This window comes from Aptenodytes forsteri, unplaced genomic scaffold, assembly GCF_000699145.1.
Source record: "Aptenodytes forsteri isolate BGI_AS27 unplaced genomic scaffold, ASM69914v1 Scaffold172, whole genome shotgun sequence".
NCBI classification, from domain to species: Eukaryota; Metazoa; Chordata; class Aves; order Sphenisciformes; family Spheniscidae; genus Aptenodytes; species Aptenodytes forsteri.
The window spans coordinates 6429294-6438832 of record NW_008795018.1 but is presented as its reverse complement, the minus strand read 5'-3'; the positions used below and the strand labels follow the sequence as shown (position 1 = coordinate 6438832).

The 9539-nt window shown below is 36.1% G+C and overlaps 1 protein-coding gene across 1 annotated transcript in view; it reads right to left on the bottom strand.

Moving 5' to 3' along the window:
• LOC109279366 (RNA-directed DNA polymerase from mobile element jockey-like) overlaps window positions 1-9539 on the bottom strand; it is a 183136-nt gene that overhangs the window by 54052 nt on the left and 119545 nt on the right.

Sequence of the window (9539 nt, the reverse complement as noted above, 5' to 3'; positions counted from 1 at the left end):
TGGCTTTTGCTTTACCTATTAAACTGTCTTTATCTCAACCCATGAGTTTTCTCACTTTTACTCTTCCAATTCTCTCCCCCATCCCACTGAGGGGAGTGAGGGAGCGGCTGTGTGATGCTTAGTTGCTGTCTGGGTTTAAACCACGACACTTTGAAAGAAACACTTTAAGATAAAGAGGCTTTTGAGAATATACACAAGTGAAAAAGAAAAAAAAAACAATGGTTTTGTCACAGCATTTTGTATCAGTCAGACTAAACAACTATTCTTCTTGTAGCTTAATGATAACATACTAATTGAATTACAAATCTCTTTCTATTGCTAAGCACAAGCAACTTGAATACGCACAATTCAGTTACCAACTTGTTCTAACACCTGTCAGTTAGTTGGAAATTTCCTACTGCCTCCTGTATGGCATGAAGGAGAATGAAATCTTTCATGAAAAATTCTTCAAAAGCATGTTTAACTAAATGCTCCTTTGACTCTGACTTAAATTTACTGTGAACTTAGTTGTATAAAGTTATTTTTTACAAATGAAATTTACATTGTGAACAACATAAGAAATAATGTGGCTTTTATAAAAAATAATCCTTTTTATTAAGACTCCTGTAATTGTAAGAGCAAATATAGTATTTACTTTTTCTAACAGAAAGAAATGGACTTCATACAATCCATGGACAATTAAGGACAGAAATAACCTCCATCAGTATTTCTTTTTTATTACTGTATCTCACCGCTCTTCAGTGGTATTCACATCTTTGTTCAGAGTTCTTTGAATGCCCAGAAAATGTCTATTCAATTTGAAGATGCTGTCCATTATTGTCTATGGTTAATGCACTGAAATTACGAGTAGTAGCTTTGGGAAATGTTTTTGTATGCTGCTGCCAACTGTTTCTACTTTCTGTTGACAATGGTGTATGTTGTAGTTAGACTTAAGGAAAAAGTTTCTGGGTTTTGTCTAGAAATGACAGAACTTACATCTTCCACCTCCTCTGCCAGCTCTGCCAGTCTTTAACAGTTTCACGCTTATTCATTTGGGCTCTCTGTTCCACAGGTCTCTATTGCTTTTAGTGGGAATGAAAACTGTATCATGGATGCGGAGAGAAAGCTTTGAAGGTCATTCGTTCCCTTGCTGCAGCTCTGTTAGCTAAAAAAACCCACAAAAATTCTTCATAAAAGAAAATAAATTTTCAAGTTTACATGAAGGAAAGCACAGGCAAGGACAAGGTGAATTTGTACAGGCATTTTATGTGCCATAAGCAACACAATAATGTTTCAAATCCATTAGATTATGCTGCTTTCTCTTAAGTATTTTTTAAAATGTAAACTTTCTGATTTTTCCTGACAAGTCCTTATTCTTAGCCTCTCAGCTGAGGAGGGGAATGTTATCCTCCCCCATCCCTCGGTAACCCAAGGTACACACTGCACAGGGACTGGCAGTTGTCACAAGGGTTGTTTGCTGTGCAAGAAATGCTTGGTGCCTCTCCCTGAGGCTGCAGACACTGGTGGCCTCACCTATGGGGGGTACCCTGTAGCAGAGGCACTGAGCCACCAAATGAAGGATCAGTGGGAGGAGGGGCAGACAACAGAGGATCAGGGAAGATAAACAGGACATAGCCCAGTTCCTTGCAGAGACCCTGCACAAACAAATTTCCAAACCCAGAATAGCAAGTAGGGAGAAACCATGAAAGGCTGTGCTTGCACAAGTTGAGAATATGAAGGTGGGGTGGCTGGAACTTTTTGTCTTTTGGACAAAATGAAAAACATTAACTATACAGAGCTAAAATTTATTTTGAGTCTAATTACTGTTTTATCATTGCAATCAAAATAGAACAGTTGTTATCAGTCTAGTTGCAGTAATATCAACACTATTAATCCAGAGTAATACAGAAAACTGTATTAATGATAAAGTTAAAATTGTTATGCAGGGGGAAAAAAACCCAAACGAAGACCCCAAAGAAAAAACAACCTTCCTAGTATCTACCTTGTTTCTCCAGTGTTGTGCTTTACTCACCCCTCTGGGTCCTAAGATTGACAGTTTCAAACCTCCTCACGAAAGGGGGTAAGGGAATATTACAACAAGTCAGCAGCATCCTGAGATATGCACTAGAAGTAAGCTGTTCAGAGTGTGGGATTCTTCTTCCATCCCCTCTGCTCGGGGCATCAGCTGAGGTTGTCATATTACAAACTGGGTCTGGATCTGCTTGGGGTTTCTTATTACAGTTTGCTTCAGTCCCAATAGTTTCCAAACAGTGTTTAGAAATCCCAGAACAGCCTTCGCTAGTCTCAGTGAACAGAAAGAAATACTGTCTGTTATGCCGGGATCACTTTGGGGTGTCACACCTTCAGCTAATACAGTATTTACAGGGCTTCATCTACAAGAGGTCAGGCAGTGGTCATTTTACCACTAGGGAACTTAAAACCAGCTCAGGACAACATAAGCCTAGACAGGTCCTGAGAGTCTCCACTGTCAGGTGGTCAATATGAAGCCTGTGGATTTCTACTGGCAATGTAAAATACCTACAGAATGAGACTTCTAGCAACAGAAATAAATCTCTTTGTCCATAATATGATATCCACTTACTAAATAGGTATAGTACCATGTTAACAGGTGAAGACAAACAAGTTCCCTCAAGGATGTCACCAGAGTCAGCCATCTCTGACCCACATGTCAGCACCGAGAGGAAGTGGCTGGTGATGGTCTTTGAAAGATCATGGCAATTGGAGAAGGTTCATCATGACTGGAAAATGACAAATATCACACACAACTTTGAAAAGGAAAGGAGGATGTGGGGAACATCAGTTTGGTGAGACCCACCTCATTCCCCAGGAAGGTCCTGGAAGCCATTTTGAAGCATGTGAAGGATGAGAGGTGATTGGGAAAGCCAGCACAGATTTCTCAAGCAGAAATCATGCTGGACCAAGCTCTTTTCTATGATGAGAAAACTACCTCCATGGATGATGGAAGAGGAGTGGATATTGTTTATCTTGACTTTAGCAAAGCCTTTGCCATTCTCTCCAACAGTGTCCTTATTGTCATATTGGTGAAATACAGCTCCAGCAGGCTGTATTGGTTGTATTTCTTAGCTCCAAAGATTTGGATCAGCAGTGGAAATTAATACAGTGACCAGGTACAAGTGGTGTTCTCCAGGGGCTGATATAGAGGTGATACTGTTTAACAACTTGACTAATGACTTAGATGAAAGGACAGAATCCATCCTTTGAAGTTTCATGGATGACACCAAATTATATGGAGTGACTGCATCAGTGGACAGAGGAAGAACTATGGATGTCATATACCAGGACTTCTGTAAGGTCATTGACACGATCCTACACAACATTCTTGCCACTTAATTAGAGAGATATGGATTTGATGGATGGACGGTTAGATGGGTAAGGAATTGGCTAAATGGCCATGTCCAATGAGTTGCAGTCAATGGCTTAATATCCAAGTGGAAACCAGTAACGAATGGTGTCCCTCAAGGGTCTGTACAGGGACCAATACTATTTCATATCTTCGTCAACAACATAGATGGTGGGATTGAGTGCACCCTCAGCAAATTTGCAGATGACAGCAAGCTGAGTGGTGCAGTTGATTCGATAGAGGGAAGGGATGCCATCCAGAGGGACCTTGACAGGCTTAAAGAGTGGCCCCATGTGAACCTCATGAAGTTCAAGAAGGCCAAGTGATTCTATGATTCTATGAAATCAGGGAACTGGTCAGTGTTCTAGAAGACTGGGCTGCCATTTAGAGGAACCATGACAGGCTGCAAAGGTGTGCTACTCCTTTCTTGAATGAATATTGAGTTTTCACAAAGCTGAAACTCAAAAAAACTAAAGTTCAAAGTTTTGTGTCTGTAGCAGAATAACCTCATATGACAGTATAAGCTGAGGACCAACAGGTTTGGAAGGAACTTTGCATAAAACAAAGTCTGATGATCCTGGCAGACAAAAAATTGGACACGATTCAAAAGTAGGCTCTTAGGGCAATGAAGGCCAACCACATAGAAGGCTGCATTAGTGACAGCATAGCCATCAAGTTAAGGAACTGATTCTCACCCTCTGTCAACGGTGAGGCTGCATCTGGAATACTGTATCCAATTTAGGCTCCCCAGCATAAGACAGACATCAAGATACTGGATTAAACTCAATAAAGAGTCACCAGGATGATTAGGGGGCCAGAGAACATGGCATTCAAGAAGAAACTATGGGAGCAGGATTTCCTCAGCTTCAAGAAAAGGCTAACAACAAGCCAAATAACAGTCTTCATCCACTGAATGGATGGTTATATACCAAATAGAGCCAGACTGTTCTCAGAGGTGCAAAGTGAAAGGATGAGAGGAACCCAGCTGCAATTAGAGAAATTCCAATTAGAGATTAAGCATTTTTTTTTTCCCACTGTGAGGGGCCAAATATTGCAATTCCCATCCTGGGAGATATTTGAAACTCTACTGGACAAACCCCTGAGGTATCAATTAAGTATTAAACTTTGAAGTTAGACAGACTTCCAATTTGGTCTTTTTGTTTTTAATATATTTTTCTGTTATCATGAGTTCAAAGAACAAATCTTCAGTGTAATTATATTACTTTTGCACTGACCATGAAAAATTACCTGCTTTCAGTTATTTAAAACATCCAGTTAGGCAACCTACTACTCAAATGCTATGGTTTTCTTTGTTAAGTGCTTAAATATGCAGAATCTCTTACAACAAGAAAATGCCTATTAAAACATCAAAATTAGTACATTTAAAGAACATACTTTCACTTACACAAATAATTTTTAAGGCATACTTAACATGAGACCACATTTTTTCAGCTATGTCCTTTGAACACCAATTTACATGAAGTCTAATTACAACTGTTTAAGGGCCAAACCATGTGCATTTTTAAAATTAGGATTTTTTTTTTACTCTTCATGTTTTGGACAGAATGTTTTTTGTTTGGTTGGTTGGTTTTTTAAACATATTTCAGCAGTCACTACCTTATGGCTACAGAAACCTCATCAGGGAGTATCATCAAATTCATGAAATTCATTAGAAATTGATCTTTCAGATACCAAACACCTTTAACACTCATGAACTACAGTGACTACACCACGTTATCTTCTATAGTTAATCCCTTAGACATTCAACTTTTCTTTATTCAGATTTGTAAGGCTGTAACCAGCAGCTACCTAAAGTTTTATTGCTTGTATAATCAAATCAGCCTAAAACTACATAATTTTAAAAGATATCATACAACCTCTTCTCCATTCATTTTCAGCATCTCAGATGCTATGTTGTGGTCAACACAGTAAATCAGTATATATGTATATGAATATGAACATTATCGTTACCTTTGGATGATGTCTGCTTTAAGTGCATGTAATAGTAAAAATAATCCAAAAATATCAGGTCAAATGTAACAATTATGACAACTTTGGAAATGTTCATATGTAAATAAGAAATGGTGGTATGTAAGTAAGCTTCATCTGCAATTTTTCAGATAGTCATTTACTATTGAAATATTTCAGTAAACAAAGTAAAAATGTTCAATGTTTTTCACTAGTTTTACATCTGATATCGGATCAATAGCTGGGCAGATGGACTAAATTTGATCGGGAGCCTCAAAGTAATGTTCATCACCTAGAGTGTGCTTAGTCATTAGGGTTTTATTCCGCTTGTCACACACTTGTCAGTTGCACAGGAATGATGCAGCCAGTACCAAGATGCAGGCAGGTGGAATACTGTAGTAGATTTCTTTTGCAGTTTATTGGCATTACTGGCATATGTGTGCAAAGAGTTTGCTTTTATCTGTCGGATTAACCAGTCAAGCAAACTCTATATTATTTAGTTTGAGAGTGTGTGTACACACACAGACACACACAGACACACATACATATTAAATAAATACGTGATAGTGAATACGTATGTTCTAAATGGACAAAAAAAAAAAGTCTGGAGACAAGGTAAAAAGAAGTGGAAATGTAAATAAGGGGTGTCTATTGTGAATATATGCACACTGGAATACAAAACTTATTCTGGAAACTTGACATTTAGGCAGAAATGCTTCAGTGAAGAGAAGAAAACAAGTATTTCAAAATATTGCACTTTTATTTTGCTTTAATAGGAGCCGTGAATGAGCTTGGAAGAAAGTTAATTGCTTTGTGGATCTTGATCAGAGCATTATGAGAATGCTGAAGTTCTGTTTAGTAAACTTTAGTAGCTCCTCTTGTACTCTGTCAAACTGCACTGACTTGTCAGCTCATAAAACAGAGATACGAGGTCAAGTCTCCTGGGTTTTATTTCTGCTTTGCCCAATGATTCACTCTACGACATTGGAACTAAGATCCACAAGTGGATTAGACATGGTGACATTCTGATGAAGAATCTCCTAGTATATTGGCCTTAAACACTTAAAAATACTGAAACATTTTCACATTTACAAAAAACTGACCTCAGTGGTCTGATCCTACTAGCAAATGGACTGTTAAAGCCCACTCTTACTAGTAGGAAAGCATTAAGCACTCAAACTTTAAATACTTGAGTAGTCCCAATGATTGCCTTGACACAGCTGTCGGAACAAATTATTGTGAAAGTCATGTTACTAGTTTCTTAAGGCAACAAGTATGTTTTGCTTCTTTTTTCTAAAGTTTTGATGCTTACACCTTTACTAACTTTTCTCTTGACACTACTTTTCCAATAGTAGTTTCATGTTTTCAGAAAACATAAAATTTTAAGTCCCATTTAATGTGCACAGCTTAGCTCCCACGTTCTTCTAAGCCACTAGCTAATATGTTTTCTTTTTCTCTAATCATTGTGGATATTTCTAATATCTAAAAGAAAAAAAAATCTAAAACCCCCTAAAAATTCCATGTGTACCATGAATTATTTGTTTAAATAAGTCTCTTAAATTCTTAAACTTTTAATTGTTAGTGACCATGAAAATATATGTGGCAGAATAATGTTTGTAGCTGTACTTCAGTACTTGTATATTTAAGTCTTGGAGTCTTTGAGAAGGATTAAGGCAAAGGACAAATGTGTTGAACAAGTCAAGGATTGGTTTTATTCTTCTGTGATGTATGACACATATTCTACTGACTCAATGTTAATTTAGCTTTTATAAGCATGGTCTGTTTCCTGCCCTGGATCTGAATAAGATAGAAACTTCTTTTTTCATAGTGAAAGAGGTCAATTATTGGAACAGGTTGATTTGAAAGGTGATGGAATTGTCATCCTTCAAGATATTCAAAACTCATGGCTATGACCCTGAGAATTTCATCAAACTTTGAAGCTGGATCCAACTTTGATTTTGGCTATGTTTTAAGCAGGTGTGAACTGGATGACTTCTAGAGGTCCCTTCCAAGCAAAAATATTCTAAGATTCTATGAATCTGATAGCCTTAAGAATCTCACAACAGGAGATCACCCTTTGTGTGATCAGACATGACAAATATTACCAGTTTTATTAGTTACCTTTCTTCACTTTCTTATCTTGCCAGAATCTGTTTTAAAGAAACTTCAGAGGAAAACATGGCTATACAAGATTACAAGCTACTCTTGAAAAATAGCAAAAGAACAACAAAGATATATTTCTGAAATGTGAAGTAAGAAATTGCAGCTGGTCAAAAATTGCAGTAGACTAACATTTTTGAAATTAATTGGATTATTCACTTTATCAGAATAATGCAACAGTAATACATTGAAAAATTTCTAATAAAAATCAGTATCAAGAAATATATTAGTTGTCTATAGGTAACAGTAGAATATTTTGGTAACACAAGTAGATGATCTGAAAAATTTGTTACAATTTCCAAAATACTTTAGAAAAAAATATTGTTTTATGAGGTGATAGGAGGGAAAAAAAAAAAAAATATTGTTTGAAGAGGTGATAGGAGGAAAAAAAAGGAAAATAAAATGTTTCTTGTAAACTTAAAACTTACAAAGTTCTAATATATGAAATGTCATGATCACAGTCAATGGATTTATGGAAAAATATTTGAATTTCTGTTAATATAAAACAGTACTAAAATTGTGAAGGTCAAGAATAATAAAGTAGTCTAGTTCCAAATAAATTATTTCTTAGACATTATAATTTAAAAAAGTAAAAGAAGAAAAAAAGAGAAAATAGTTCTTACATAAATCTAGGTTGAATCATCTATCTACTCTCTGAAATATGAGCATGGAAGAAAAAATATTACATCTGACACGATTCAGGAAAATGAATCACTTTCTTGAGTGGAAAATCAGAAATTAAATTAGCACTATTTAAAAAAAAAAAGAATATTTTTTTCTACCTGCAGACTTACTGCAAATCTTGAAAATATTAATGAGTTATTAACTATCTTCCTATGGTGGAAATTAGTGATGTTGAAACACTTAACAAATCATGGCTGCATTGTTTTCGTATCAAAAGTTCATTTGAGCTATTGATTTTTTTTTTTAATTTCAAAATGAAGAATAAAATGAAAACCAATTCTCCAAATAACTTTTAAGAGATTTGTGATAATTTTTGTTCTTACAATTTCAACTATGTGTTTGAGACTGAGAAACAGTGTATATTTCAGTGATACTGTGTGGCCGCATGGAAGTGCACTCTTTTCAATGGAGGAAATGCTGCATTGCAGAGTAACATCTCTTCCTCCTCCTGCTCTGTCTTTATTATGCGAGATCTCTTTTATACACTCATCTTGCTGAATTCCAGTGAGAATACTGTTTCTAATAAACACGCTGAAGTGGTACTCCTAGTCATAGGTCCAACCTCTCACCTTTTAGGTTAACCACTGCTTTCCTCCATTATAATTTGAAGTATCTTCACTATGGTTCTGGGTTTGGTTTTGTGGGTTTTTTTAATGTGGAGTACACAAACTTCAAACAGGCTGATTTTTCCTGTTATTTGTGTCTCATACAATGCTTCTTTCACTGACAGCTTCATTTATAAACCTGTCAGAAGCTGATGAGAATCATTGAATACATGATTCTAGTTTGTTAAGTCCTAACAAAGATTATGTGGCTTGACACTAATCTTTGACTTTGTACTTCTACCAAAATCCATCTTGATTTATAATTAGTCTCTGAGAATGTAGAACATGTGCCTGGGCTTAAGCACATATCTAAACAAGTTAAGTTCTTTCTGTACTTCATGGTTCATAAATGGAATAAACAAAAAACATTATTAAGATTTGTTATAATATGCACGATCAGTGTCACTGTCAGCAACTAACAGATGTGTTCTTTTATTCCATTTAAATGATTTATAAAACATCTACTTGTGAGAGAAAATACAAAACTGAAACCAAAGGCTGTTTTCTCCATTTGCTAATTTCCTTAAAAATAAGTATACTGAGGTCAAATAAAAGAAACTCCCTTGCAGCTAATGGGACATTACTATGGGGAAATTATTCTGAAGTGAAGAAACCTCACATTAAGTGTGGCTATTTGTACATAAGCTTTTTATTTTTTATTATTATTATTTTTGTCATTATTATTCCTATACTATTACCAGGCCAACTGTATGAGGTTCAACAAGGACAAGTGCCGGGTCCTGCACTTTGGCCACAACAAC